The sequence below is a fragment of the Urocitellus parryii genome, chromosome 7, assembly GCF_045843805.1.
Source record: "Urocitellus parryii isolate mUroPar1 chromosome 7, mUroPar1.hap1, whole genome shotgun sequence".
In the NCBI taxonomy this organism is placed as follows: Eukaryota; Metazoa; Chordata; class Mammalia; order Rodentia; family Sciuridae; genus Urocitellus; species Urocitellus parryii.
The window spans coordinates 111,323,063-111,339,070 of record NC_135537.1 but is presented as its reverse complement, the minus strand read 5'-3'; positions in this window follow the sequence as shown (position 1 = coordinate 111,339,070).

Genomic DNA, 16,008 nt, shown 5'->3' with positions numbered 1-16,008 from the left:
AATATACATTCCACATTTTACCAGAAGGCCTGTAGGGTTCAAACCAGTAATTAAAAACCTGGGGCTCTAATAACTTTGACAAATACAGTAGGTCTGCTCCATTGTATAAGTTGCTCACAGAGAGGGAAAAAAGAAATGGATTTTTAAAAGATAAATTAGTTTAATTCATAAAAATTCACATAATGGGTAATAGTTCATACAGAGCAGTTCTGCCATCTTCATTCAGAGCAGCAAACAAGGGAAGAAGAGGAGGCTACAAGACATGTTTTTAGTGCTATCAGGTAGGAAGTATGTCAGACTCTAAAAATTGCTGTAATTTTCACCTCAGGCATCCCAAAGAGCTCAGCAAACCATCTAGGATGAAATCCACAACAATCTGTGAGCTCCAGCACCCTCCTCACAAACTCCGCAGGATCCTGCAAACTCCCCCCAGACTCTACTGGCAGCCTCAACAACCTAACTCTGACCTTATTGAGCATTCCATCAGAATAACAGACCCACCCTCATCAGATTCTTCATAGGAACAGGAAAAGAGGGAAAAATGATAAAAGCTGTAAAGACAACGTGTGCAGAACTAGGGTTTTAATGATCTTTCAGATTTCATTCCAAGCCCTACAACTTCAAAAGTAATGATGTGAACCTGAGGTTCTAATCAAATAAAGAGCAAAGTTTACCTTTATGTGGGCACACCTGTACAAGGTATATCTCATGAGCACACAGAAGAGAATAATTGAATAAGCTGTACTTCTGAGATAGTAACATTTAATACAGTCAGCAATAATCATTTAGTTTTTCTTTTTCAGAGGACATGAGCTCCTCAAAAGCTGCTGTTATTTTCTAACTACATTCATATCAGAAGAGAAGATCAGGAAGCTCAAGATGATGGTATCTGCAATTATTGCTACTTTAGTTTTCTTTCTTATTCCCCCAAATAGAAATGGGTTTTGTAATGATTTTTGTACAAAAAATATTGAGCCAAATTCATTTAGGGAACAAGTTGTTCCCTACATATTTCTAAAAGCCAAATTAACATTAAAAATAATCTCTATAGCTCTCTTTAAATGAAGATACCCTAATATCTAAAATTTTTTAATGAAATTATCTACTAATTTGTTTGACTTTCATTACCAACTGTTTCATGTTTCAATTTTTCCTCAAAAATAATCATCGAATTCAAAGAACACAGAGATTTCCCTTTTGGTTGTGTGACACTGAATCTGCTTTGGAGTTCGCATTTTATTTTATTTTTTTATTTATTTTTTTTTATGGATGCATTTTCATTTATTGAAAAAATTAAACAATAATAAACATTTACCAAAAGTCAAACTTCTAAAACTATACTATTCTATAAAGCCACAGGTGGATATTTAGATTTAAATTTAAACGGTCCTAATTTAAACATAATTTAAAATTCACTTCCTCAGTCACACTAGCCACATGTCAAGTGCTGAATGGCCACATATGGTTAGTTTTGAACAATTTAGCTAAAGAACAGTTTCTATTATCACAAAATGTTATATTGAACAGCACTGTTCTAGAAACTGTTTCCGTGTAGTTAGTGTTTTCAGCTTTCTAAGCCAGGTTATCTTAACCATATTTGGTAGCAAATATTATAAGCTTTTTAGGAAGTCAAAAGAGGGCCTATATTTCGCTGAAATTTAGACATGTGCATGCAGTTTCTTAAAATAAATGTTACGTATTTGAAAAGTTAGTCCACTTTGGGAACCTAAATTTTGTTTTTTTTTTTTTTTTTATTGGTCGTTCATAACATTACATAGTTCTTAATACATCATATTACACGGTTTGATTCAAGTGGATTATGAACTCCCGCTTTTACCCCGTATACAAATTGCTGTATCACATCAGTTACCCTTCCATTGATTGACATATTGCCTTTCTAGTGTCTGATGTATTCTGCTGTCTGTCCTATTGTCTACTATCCCCCCTCCCCTCCCCTCCCCTCCCCTCCCCTTTTCTCTCTCTACCCCTTCTACTGTAAATCATGTCTTCCATTTGTATTCTCTTGACTTACCCCTCCTTACCTCTTATATGACATTTTGTATAACCCTGAGGATCGCCTTCCATTTCCATGCAATTTCCCTTCTCACTCCCTTTCCCTCCCACCTCTCATCCCTGTTTACTGTAAATATTCTTCTCAAGCTCTTCGTCCCTACCCTGTCCTTGTTTACACCCCTTATATCAAAGGAGTCATTTGGTATTTGTTTTGGAGTTCGCATTTTAAGTAATGGTCAATACATACGGAATGATGATTAAAAATTTTCCAAAATACATGAAAATAGTAGGATAATTCCTGGATAAAATATAAAGTCCCTGGATAAAAAATAATTACTTATCTATAGATAATTCCTGGATAAAATATAAAGGCTAAAATATAATTACTTATCTATGTTTGCATTATATAAATTTTATTATTCTTAATACTACATGTAATTTATAATACAATAATGGTTTATTAAAGTGTGAACCTCATAGAGCAGGGCCTACATGTTTTGTTCATTCCTTTATATCTGTTGATCAACATAGTCCCTGGCACATAATTGGTTCTCATTGTTTGTTGAATAAACAAATGACAAAATTACTAAATTTGACAGAATTCTCTGCAGCTGTCTAATTATATGAACAAAAATATTTTACTTCACATTTCAGCAGTTAAATTAAAATACAAGTCAGAAAACATGTTTAAATGTTTTCTCTTTACTGAATGTAGAATATATAGCAAGTATATACAAACTATGTAAGTTTATTTGCAAATTAATGTTTTTTCTTTGAATATGAAAGATTCAGAGAGAAAACTTCTTAAAAAATTGCATATTCGCTTTAAAAAGTAGACTATTTATGAGGGAGTGTACTGTAAAACTGGCTCCTTGAACACAGTTTAAGTATAGAGGGGAAAAAACACCCCAAATCTGAGATTACCAAAGGTGCATTTTTCCCATTCAAAACACATTGTTTTCTCAAATGATTATCATGTTTGCAAGGGTCTTCACCCACCTATCTGGAGGGTAGCAGTACTACAAAATTAGTATCCACTTTGTTTTCCTGGGAAGTTGGCAACTTTAGAGAAAGGCCTAAAACCTCTGCTGATTTGAGGACTAGTGCTAGACAGGGATTCCTGTTGTACTTGTTTTATCTTATCCCATAAAGCAACCGCTTTGTTTGTATGTATATTTTGTTTGTATTTCTGACTGAGGTATGATGGAGACATGGCAAAATGTTAATTTTGCTTCTTCAGTAGAATTTCATGACCCCAAAACGAATTATTTAAAATAGATTTATTTTAGGCTTCATGTGAGTCTACCTGTTGGCAATATCCTTGGTGTTGAAGTCAGTGTGGTTCAGCCATGCTGCTCTGAACTGAAACAAGAAACAGGGATGCTACAGCTTTGCTCCCTAATGATTACCCAGGACTCTTCTAAGTATGCTGGAATCTTTGTGCCCACCCTGCCTACCTCTTCCCCTACCTCTGTTCTAAACAGCCTCTGACTTCTGCTTTTGAGGCAGCAATGACTACATTGGTCATATTGTCACACACTCCTGGTAGAAATCTCCAATCTGACCTCAGTGGAATTTTCCTCAGAGCAAATCTCTTAACATATCTGAACCTCAGCTTCCTCACTGATCAAACCATGATAATAAGACTGATTTATAGGATTTTCATAAGAATTTCAGATGCTTTCTATGAAGAATTTGAGAGTGTGACTACCTGGCTAATAGTAATTTGTTTAACACAAAGTTATTCTCTTTATTTTCATTTTCTATTTTAAACTGCTTTTGACTTCAGACTTATCATAGTTTGTGGTTTCTAAATTCTTGTTTCTCTCAAAACATTGAATCCCACACTCACTATTCAAATGCTTGTTGCCTTCGAAGAGCACTGGGCCCTGAGTCCAAGTCCCAGAAGCAGACTCTCTTCTGGCTGTTGTGCTCCAGGCTCCCAGAGTTGCTGCCCTTATCTCACATGCTGTGGTTTTTATTGTTGAAGCTTTATTATCTTTCAGCTGTGATTTCATTTTGGCTCTGACTTTACCTATGTGCTCTCTGTTTTCCTCATTCTTGGAATGAAGATTATGAAATTCTCCCATAATACTAAGGGGAATAAATTAAATAATGCACAAATATTATTTAGCATAGTTTGTGACACATGAAATGCAATAAAAGACAATTCTCCTACCATTAAAGAAATAGAAATTAGTGCCCAGAATTCTGTATTTATGCAATCAAATTCTTTTAGATATTTAACAAGACAAGTAAAGATAGGCAACAGGAAATACATTGAATTTTATAATATTTTATTTTACTTCTATGAAAGATTAAAAATGTATCTATTAGGGTCAGAGATTTTAATGATATGGGGAGCTTTGAGATTCAAAGAGCATTGTTTCCTATAATTTGTGCCTATAAATATTCTTCATATTATTATTCACCCTGAAGTAGTCAAAACCTGGGTTTTATGTGTATGGGGGTGTGTAGATATATAGATATAGATAAAGATACAGGTAGGTACATCTCTCTCTCTCTCTCTCTATATATATATAGTTAGCAATATCAAGAAAAAATAGATATTTATAATTTTATCTATAAACTTATGGCATATTTTAAAAATAAACATAATATTATAATATTTATAAATTAATACATTAATTCTAAAATTATAATTCCTGTTATGAAATAATGAACTTGAATATTATATTTTACATAATTCGTTAATATAATCTATCAACAAAAGGATATCAGTGCCTTCTCTAGTTTAAGGCTCATATTACCTGCTCAATAAATGTTTCTTTGTTAAATGTTTGTATGTAGTCCTCTGGAGGACAGGATTATTCCAAAGAATTTAACAGGAATGCTTAGCCAAGGACATTCCTTCACAGAAAGAGCTTTCACCATTCAAGATATTGACTGACAAGACCTCCAAGTATAAGATAACCCCACATGTAGGATACAAAGAATCTCTACTGAGGTTGTTATGGCAAGCCTTCCAAAAGAGTTAGCAAACCCAGTAGAAGAAGAACACATGCAAAGAACATTTTAATGCCTGAAGATCTTGTGACATCCCTACATAGAGAATGAAAATAGGACTTCTACTACATGTAAAATGTAACCAAAGTTGCCTTCTTTGCTTTGTTGCCCACTCATTTATAGCAAGCTTCTTCATGTAGGAGAAACCTAGAGAAGGGAAAACAGATATATATTGGAATTGAGCTTTGGGTTGGTTATGTTTGTCTAAAAATCAAATATCATGTCAGCCAGTGAATTCATCATAAATATATTTTCTGAGTTTTCACATTACAAATGCTATTAATTGAGCAAAGTTGGCTGAAAAGCAAATAAGTTTACTGAAAGAAAGCACTTTAATGCATAGAGAAGGAGAAATTTCTGTTTCTATGAAGAAACCAGTAGTCAATCTTTTCAAATAAGCCAGAATACTAGATCATGAAGGCCTAAAATTTTCATGGTCATATCAAAAACTGATAATGGAAATTCAAGGAGGAATTTTTTGTTGTTACAACACTTTTAGTATTTGATTGAATAGAGACTAGGCATGCTAAATTTCCTGCAAAGAATATTGCAAAGAGTAGCCTTGAGACCTGCACAATTTTAAAAATTTTTGAAGATGCTTATATAGGTGCAAATGGCACTTAAAGCTTAACTCAATTAAAAAAATCTACTTTGTAGACTTTTACCATAATGGAAATTTCCCGAAATTGAGCCATTGCATGTAATATTGGAAATATCCCCTTTATTTTTTTAAGACTGATTAAAGGATTTTTAGAGGAGAGGGGGTACCAGGGATTGAACTCAGGGGCACCACTGAAACACATCCCCAACCCTATTTTGTATTTTATTTACAGACAGCGTCTCACTGAGTTGCTTAGTGCCTTGCTATTGCTGAAACTGGGTTAGAACTTGTAATCCTCCTGCCTCAGCCTCCTGAGCCACTTGGATAACAAGTATGTGCCTGGTTTTATTAAAGGATGTTTACCATTTAAGAACATATTTAACACTTGTGCCAGTGCTACTCATGCTCGCATTGATACTACAACATACCTGAATGGGTCTTCCTTTGGCCACTACTATTTTACATACAACTCAAAAGCATCTAATAAAGCTTTCAGGGAGATAGCATAGTAATACAGAAAGAGAAAAAAAAAGAGGCTGACTCTTAGCATAGTTTAAGTGTTATCATAAACTTCTCAACTTACATTTCAATATAGAGACAGCAATGCGAGAACATGCTCCTAGAATACAGGAGGGTATATACAGTTCTTGGTGATCTGATAATTTCACCAGGAAGATTCTGGCTCTTTTTTGGGACTTCACCACTTCCCTTTTCTGTCTACCATTCTGGAGTAGTTAAAACTCATGCTCATGCCTTCATTGACTATCAGTTTCTTTCTTTGAGTAACATAAATAAGCTGCTCTCATTGCTTCTTGTCCACATGCAGAAAACACTTGAAGGTGAAGATTGCATTAATGGCCAAGTGAATTTTTAGTAGAAAATTTCTTAGTATATGTTGCCTACATTTGTATTCATTTCCAAGAAAAATCTATGCCAGTCAAAATATTAATTACTGGCACACTTAATGCAATCAAGTTTTAGGATTAAAAAAAACATATTTCTGGTCTTTCATTGTTTGTGTCATGCAATGTGACAATGCACATAAGCTGCTAAGCACAGAGCCTAAAAAAGTAAAAGTTTTAACTTGTCAATTATTGTTTGTTACCTACTATTATCAATTATTTTTATTATTGTTTTGGATAGTCAAGATAAGACTTTGCAACTTGATGCCAGGAAAGGATTATCTTTTAGTTCTTGCAAGTCTCATAGGAGAATAAAACGTGTTTAAGAAGAAAAGCATAAAATGGCATTGATAATGTTTGTAGATTTTATTCATAAATGGTTATAATAAAATATAAATCAAAACTAAAGCCATTTTAGGTAATGTTAATTTCTTTAAATTATTCTTCATTGAAAATTAAAAGTTAAAATTTTCACAATATTTATATTTGTTCCTAAGTTATTTGAAGTGTATATACTAAATGAAAAGGTATAAGAAACAATCTATGAGAAACACCGAGTATATGATTTTTTTGAGACAAAGACTGGTTTCTGCTTTTTTTTTTTCTTAATTTATAGTGTCATTTAGAGACTAAGTTTTTTTTTTTTGAACAGTCAGACTTCTTGGTGACAAATGACCCTGAATAGTGAAGAACTTGCCAGCATCAGCAATGGGATAAGTTACTTTTCATTTATACAACCCAAGAGGAGTGATTCAATTATAATTATTTGTTCAATAAATTAGTGTGTACAATGCAGAGTTTTCTTTATCAATATATCTTCAGTTAAATGTTCAGACAGACCTTAATACTTAATCATTAATATCTGATTTGTTGTGAGATTTCTGAGAAATAACAGTGATTTCAAGATGTTCCCAAACAGAATTCTTTTGGAATAACAATGTGAATTGTATTAGGAATTGTTCCTGGCCAGATGTGGCCTATTGCTAGGTACAGAGACCTTGGAAAACCCAAACTGCTAGAGGTCTACCTTCTCTAGAAGGCTAATATTGCTTACAGATCATTAATGTCTTGACCATAGACTATTGCCCCAATGCAGAGCTATTAGATTTTTGAAAGACATTTGTGGGAAAGCATATGAAAAAACAAGCAAAAATTCCCCCCAAGTGCTGCTGACAATATGACAAATGGATTCAATGATTTTACAGGGTCTCTGCAGGCCCCCAGATATCTGTAATTGTTTATATAAATTCTTAGGATGAAGTTTCACATATTGAAAAATAGCATTATTAGCATGCTTTTAAAAGAGGTATATTTTAATCATGGGTACTATATATGAAAACTTTTTTCTTATTCATACAGGTACATCTCCAATTTAAGAAAAATAATTTTTAAAAAGTTTACATACCAATCCGAGTATGTTAACCATACTTGGAGGGAAAAAGTTGTTTTCTCCACAGAGAGAGCAAAGTATAATTAGAATTTAAAAAAAAAATTAGTTGTAGGTAGGCACAATACCTTTATTTTTATTTATTTGTTTTTATGTGCCCAGTGCCCCACATGTACAAGGCAAACTCTCTACTGCTGAACTAAAACCCAAGCCCTAATTAGAATTATTTCATCATAATATTTAAATTATTTTTGGCCAGTAATATTGGGATGATGTGGTATATTTCGTCTGTCATTTGTAGCAAGATTAAATACAAGTTTCAATTCATTTTTTGTTGAATCCAATTCCCATTAAGAATTAAGAGCAGCTGTATCAAGCAGTTTTAACACTGAAGATATTTTTGAAAATGTGAATTATGTATATTTGCCAAAAGTTAAAAATGATAGGAATTCAGACTTCACTGGCCTCTACTCATTGTACCTTTTATCAAATTATCCTGTTGTGTGGGTGATATGTGCCAAATTTTCTGTAGTTATTATTTTTCATCATTTTTAAATATATAATATAAAGATACTGACTGGTATCTATGTCCAATATATAGGGTTACAGTTCATTTAGTAATGGTAGAATATTGATAAACTTTATAAATTACAAATAATTTTTATACTAGTAATCTCATTTAAAAAGTTTGTTATCTTAAAAAAAACAGAACTTTATCTCAAATTAATATGTTTATGTTTAAAAAGCTGCCAATTTTAAAGTCCAATTCAATTTTTTCCAAATTCATTAAATTATTGAAAACAGAAGATTTTAAATTAAATAGAGAACTCTGCAGGATAAATTATGGGTTCTGTCCTTCTACTTGTTAAACTTTTATCCTTTCTGAAGAATTCTTTCACCATTAAAAATGTGTCTTATGTGGATGCTCTTAAGTATAGAGGTTGGAGAAGCTTTTGTAGACTTTTTATCTGATTAATGGCATTTGTACAAATGATAGATAAAATAAAAATTAACCAGGTCACAACAAGCTTAAGATTCTCTTTAGAGTTAAATAGAATGTGTTCAGATTAAAAATTATAGTAAATTAGTTTTAAAAACATAACAGCAAGAATTGCTAGTGTGATAGTAGTTTATGCTTATTCTATTATATTTAATGACAAAAACATTTGTCAGTATTTTGTTGATCATGCTAAAGAAAGTGTTTTTTAAAAATCACTGGCTTTTTCTCATGTCTTGAGCTTGCCCTGCTTGGGGGGAGGGGAGAGCAAGAAAGGAAACATTTCTAGAAAAGCCACTTTGGTAATATCTGAGACAACACCATTCTTATTTCACTGGGATTTTATTTCATTCTTGTAGGCTTAACATCTCACTGCATGAACAAAGAAAATATCATGTGAAAAGGGCTTCAGGCTAGCTACTTCCCAAAGGATTCAACCTTCCAAGTGCTATCAATATCATCCATACACCCACACAGTTAGCACTTTTGAATACATTTACTGAAAACCATTAATAAAGCAACAATCTTAGTCTGGTTCTTAACCATGTGTCACAGTGAAATAAGTTCAAGTAAATCTGTGAACTGCACGACAATGATCAAATTAACAGTCATTTCAAGAAAAAATGCCCCTCAGGCTGAAAAATAATTAGTAGTCTCTCACTATCTTTTCCTCCTAATAAAAATCACGATATTATTGTTGACTGTGCTAATAAAACACCTCCCGTGACCCTGACGTAGCTTGATGTAAAATGTAAGGACTGTTCTATTGTGCAGTCTCACACATCTTTTATTGAACATTTCCATTTGGCTCTTCATCTGCGAACACAAGGGCTCATAGAAACTGAAGAACTTTTGTCACAGTGTAATGCAACTCTCACTTGTTTATTACTGCAGTTAATAAAACACCCACTTTGAAATTCATTATCTCTGAAATTTAACTTTTAACTGTGCAAGCTGAATATTCAGAGCTTTAATATGAGCAGGAATAAGAGCAAGAGACAGAGAAAGAAAACAGAAAATCCTTTTAGTGCATAAAGCAACCAAGGTTAGCAGATATATTGCTACAAACATTGAATCCAGGATTTTGATTTTTAGAAAAACATTAATAGAGGAAATCATAATACCCATAGGTTGTTCAACATGTTTTCCTTTTGGTTATTTATAGTCCCTCCACACTGCTTCTTGAACACTTTTGTGCAAAAGAGTATTGTAAGTCTAATGAGAAACAGAAAGAAGTAAAACACAATCCTTGTCCTCAAGGAGTTTATTAAAGATATGATAGATTGGGTTTCTGTGCTGAAGTGGCTGATGAGTTGGTTACTAATGTTTCCAATATACAAACTGAAGATAAAATGCTAGTCTTCTTTAAACACACACACACACACACACACACACACACACACGCTTGATAAAGTCAGCAAACTGCTGAAGTATATGAATCAGATCACTGAAAAGAAATACATATATATTGCTAGCACAATTCATGACAGCCCAGTTTTCAGGAATCAACAGGATTCAACAAAGTCTTTTCAGCATGGCAACATAAGCAAGGTATTTTTTGTCCTTAAGTAGCTTGGTATCCAATGAGGGAAAATTCATGACCATAAGTAAATATAATGCAAGCCAGAATATTGTCCTTGTCTTAGTGTACAATTTTGTAGCAAGATATTTTGATTGTATTTTTATAAATTCTCAGAATCAGACATTTGAAGTAATGAATAGTACTTATGTTCTTTGGAAAAAGCTGAGCATATTAGGTGTGCATATAATTTTACAGTATTTTCTCATTTGCAAACGTTATCAGAAAACAGGTTAATAGCAGATAGTAAGCAACTGGATAACAAAAGAAAATGTTAATCTCTCAGGAAATATTACATGAGTAGAAATAAAAACACAAATTTTGCCAAAAGCAAGGCAATTTTGTTTTGCTTAATTTTTATGAAAGAAACACCTCAGCATCCTTCTAAATCCCTGTTTATCAAAGTGCGTTCAGTAGAATGCTATGTTAAAAAATGTTTTAAAGGTCTAGTCGATTTGGGAATACTAGATTAAGCAAAGTTAAACATCTCTAGGACTGTAATATGGATATGAACATTTGTGAATCTCTAGGAAAAAATATTCCTCTCACAGAACATGTAGGAATGAAGCTTGGGACAGCCAAGCTGATGGTGTTTAGCTTTCACTATTATAGCTTTTTAGTAGTTCTTTTCACTTCAAAGAAAAACATGTCTCAAAATCAAAGTGAAACATTTCTGTGAAAGCACTTCTTCCTCTACTACAAAGAGACCTATTCCAAATTCTTCCAAATTTATTGTTCTTGAGGCAGAGGAAAACAGAAAAATCCTTAAAAAAATTATACCATTTTAATTCAGAATAAACATTACCACTAGTCTTATGTTTCGTTGTAGCTATGACAAATAATTTATAAACTGTGAAGTTACAAGAAAACATAATTACCTGTGTTTTACCTACAGTAACAAACTGTTAAGCAAAGTGGATGAGAACCTATATTTGCTATTTTATGTATATTTAAGTGGAGCAGATATTCATAATCCTATTGTGCAGAAGAGGCTTGAAATGTTAAGTGTTTCTTGTTTTGTTTTGTCTGGTTTTGCCTAAAATTGAAAATTTATTAAAGAGTAAAACTGAGATTGCAGCCAGGGATTTTGTTCCACTATACATGCTACTTCAATAAAAAGTTAATGAATACCATGAAAACTTGTGTAGAAATTCTAGGTGAAAACATGGAGATAGGACAAGAAGATGCAGTGGGAGCACTGGAACATTATTCTGAGGAACTTTCATTTCACTCTTAGTTATTCCAACAAATATTTTCTACCACCCTAAACTGCCAGAGTGACAATCTTATAGTGTCCACAGTCTGGGAAAAACTAAAACAAAACACAACTGTAGACAGTGGAGAAGGAGAGAATAATACCCCAGGGGTCATGGAACTGGCAGCCGGGTGGAGGCACAGTGTGGCTGGCGATGGGTTGTGGGAAATACATGACAAGTGATGAACAATGAGATACAGGGAGGGATGGGAGAGGTGACCCCTTCCCTCCCTGGGTGCTCACACCCCTGCTGTTGAATAGCCTTTTGGGTTTGTATAAAGCTTGAGGAAGACTGGGAAAGGAATGATGAACACATCCATGCTGCTACGGTTACGTGCACTCTCTAATTTTTTTTTCACTTTCCATCAAGTAAAGACAAAACGAAACAAACTGGCATGTTCATAGTAAAATAAATTTATTTAAAATTTAAGTAATAGCAAAGAAATAAAACAAACTGAACACACAGCTGCTTAATTATATAGCATTATGTTTCTGTTCCGGAGTCATGTTTGTAGTTCAATCTTAAAAATGGGGAAAATTATATAAGCAGCAGCAACTTTATTTGATTCATTTTATTTCTCTAAACAGTATGCAATTGTTTTAAAACAGAGTTAATCTTTTTAAAGAAAACACTGACAAATAAAATTGTCAAGATAGAAAGGGATACAATGAGAATGCTAAACATCACCTATTATGTTATTATTATTTCCAACTGATTTGCATATGTTACTAGTGGTACAATTAGCCTAGGAAAAATGTTGATTAGGATTAAAAATCTCATCAAAACCTGCCTAAAAAAATTAGACCACATAAGCAACTTTTTAACTACATATATTTTAATAAATAGATTTATATTTTTGAGAAGCTAAGTGATCTCAAATTATTCTTGATAATACTGGTGTGCATTTTGATTTATGAATGCAAGTTGCATTTTGTTAAAAGAAAATCAAATTTTGATATTATTCTTCATCTGTGATTTTTATCTATGCATTCATCTATATCCATCTCAGCCTATTATGAATAATAATTTCTAACTATTTTATAATCAGTGATTTTTGCTGCAAAATGCACAAAAGTAATTAAGCCAAATTGAAACAATTATAGAAATACACTGTTCAATAACTCAGTTGCCAAAATTTTTACTGTACCCTAAGGAGGCAAAAAATGGGGAGAAAAAGCCTATACAGCAGTAATATCATTCCACATGTTACATTTATTCTTGCAAGCCAGCCAAGCTCAAATTAATTGTACTGACTAAACTTTTCTTCTTGGAGAAAATTAAAGCTATGCTGTTGTCAACACTTGAGCACAACCTTGCGGACACTTAAATGCAGAGAAGGGTGTGACATCCTGCCCTGGCTGCCTTGCGCTAATTAATCACTCTGGTATTTAGGACCATTCAAGCAGACAAATTAATGGGGAATAATTAGTGTATCTTTGTTCCAGCTCAGCTTTGCACACCAGACACTCTCAGGGAGAGAGGGGAGTTTGCAGAGTGCAAGCCATTAGCATGTGCATAGTTTCACTTCTGTTCAGCAAGTTCTTCAGAGATTAAGAGAAAGGCCAAATTAGCAGACGTGTGACTGGGGTTAGTACACCCTTCTGGAAAGAAACCCTCTGTTTGGGTATCAGCTTTCAGAAGCAAGTTGTTCATCCAGATACTGAATTTCATGAAACTCAGTTAAACCTCAGGGAAAACATAATTTCAGAATTCAAAAACAAGTCTTTTAAGAAATATAATGAAAAAAAGTAACTTCTATTTACACCAATCATATTTATTTATAAATGTAACTCTAATAAATTTCATGTTTCGCTTATTGTTTGCTTTTGTGATTTTTTTATTGAAAATGGATTTTTATCAACAAACAGTACTTATACATTTTGTAATTAAATAGTGTAGTCCATTTAACCTCTCTCCATTTACTAAGAACTCTTTGTAGATACTCCCTAAGGCAATAAAACTTAATTTGCTTTTTCTGATAGGAATCATAGAGTAGAAAATTCAGGCAAAGTCTCCACACACAGTCAGTGTGACCAGCACACTATTGATTAAACTCTGTCCCATTTTACACTGTTGACTGGTTTCAAAGTGCATGTGGGCTGAGTGAAAGCGCACACAGCTTCCTACCAAGATATATTTTAAAACTAAAATTTAAGTGTTGACATTTCCTCCATTGAGAAAATACCATGATTTGGCCTCACTGCTGAAAAATGAAACAAAAATGAAACCAAGTGACTCCTAAGAGTTCAAATTTTCCTGGATTAAACTCATTGGTTTTACTTTGCTACATATATTCCTCCCCTCATCAGACAAAAACATCCCATGTTTCCACACATAATACTCCAAACACCAGATTTCATGCTGATAAATTATTTCCAAGCTTTTTATTAACAGTTTCTCTGTACAGAACTTATCTAAACATACTGCAAATAATTGTGTGAATATATGTATATACATTCACATAATCACACTTGTTTTACTACCATATGTGTGAGTGATCTTTAATTACTTTTTTCAATTTTATGCAGTTTATGTAAGGAAGGAATTTTCCTTATGTCTGCCTACCTAAAGTTCCCGTGTTTTTTATGTTCACTATTTACTAGCCTTCACTACCTAACTCACTGACATTCTCCCTTCTAAACTAAGGCAAGAATGAGTGATGTAGCCATGAAGAGAACATTTCTGAAAACTCTATATAGTAGAGGACAGTTCACATCCGGACAACCTCACCTTCGAAATCCAGAGTGCAGGGCCAGGAGCTGATGTGAAGGGAGACCCCACAAGTAAGAAAACAGACCATATGCAGGGTGGATGACCAATCCTTTGGGAAAGAAATTCCACCAGCTGAACTACAAAAGTGAATTTCCTGTGAATGAGTTTAATCTTGTTAACAGCACATAACATAAAAATAATATAAAGAGTAATTTCCCCACCTGCCATAATTTGGAATTTTTTCATGGTATTCATACTTCTAGGCTTCATAAAAACATGACATTGTTAGGCATAATGCTCTTGAATTTGTGCTGGTGGAGAGAGAGGGGGAAAAAAGCCAATCACAAAACCACACATTCTACAATTTCTTAGAGGCGAGAAATGAATCTCTCTGCAGTCTCCTCTGAGATACTAAATTACTGCCTATGATAAGCGCAGATGCCATTAGAAAGGCTTCCATCCTGGGAGTGGGTCCTCCTAGATCTTTGAAGGTGCCTAATCCTCATTAAAGGCAAACCCTGGGCGTAGGAGGGGCTGCGCTGGCATCAAGGCACCTGGCGATGACTAAAAGCGCTGGCCCCATGTGCGGCTGCCGCTGAGCAGCAGAATGTAATTTAGACGAACCAACGTGAGCAGGGGTCAATGATTTTATATTAATGGGGATCACGACAGTTCTAAGCTGTGGCGTGCTTTGAAATAAGTGTTGTACAAGGCAGCAAAGAGAGCTCGGCTGAGGAAATGAGCTGTGTCACTGTCTCCTCATGCTTTGCAGCAAACACTGGGATGTTTTTAGTTGCTACAGACTCTGTGCCATCATAATATTTTATAAACAACGATTGCCTATATCATTTTGAAAAACGCAAACTCCTAAAACAATGCTGTAAAAGATGCTATTAAAGATGAGCAAATTCCTTTCTTTTTTTTTATTGTTGGTCGTTCAAAACATTACATAGTTCTTAATACATCATATTTCACAATTTGATTCAAGTGGGTTATGAACTCCCAATTATACCCCATATACAGATTGCTGAATCACATCAGTTACCCTTCCATTGATTGACAAATTGCCTTTCTAGTGTCTGATGTATTCTGCTGTCTGTCCTATTCTCTACTATCCCCCTCCCCTCCCCTCCCCTCCCCTCCCCTTTTCTCTCTCTACCCCTTCTACTGTAAATCATTTCTTCGATTTGTATTATCTTGTCTTACCCCTCCTTTCCTCTTATATGTCCTTATGTATAACCCTGAGGATCGCCTTCCATTTCCATGAGATTTCCCTTCTCACTCCCTTTCCCTCCCACCTCTCATCCCTGTTTAATGTACATCTTCTTCTCAAGCTCTTCGTCCCTACCCTGTCCTTGTTTACTCCCTTTATATCAAAGGGGTCATTTGGTATTTGTTTTTTAAAGACTGACTAGCTTCACTTAGCATAATCTGCTCTAATGCCATCCATTTCCCTCCAAATTCTATGATTTTGTCATTTTTTAATGCAGAGTAATACTCCATTGTGTATAAATGCCACATTTTTTTTTTATCC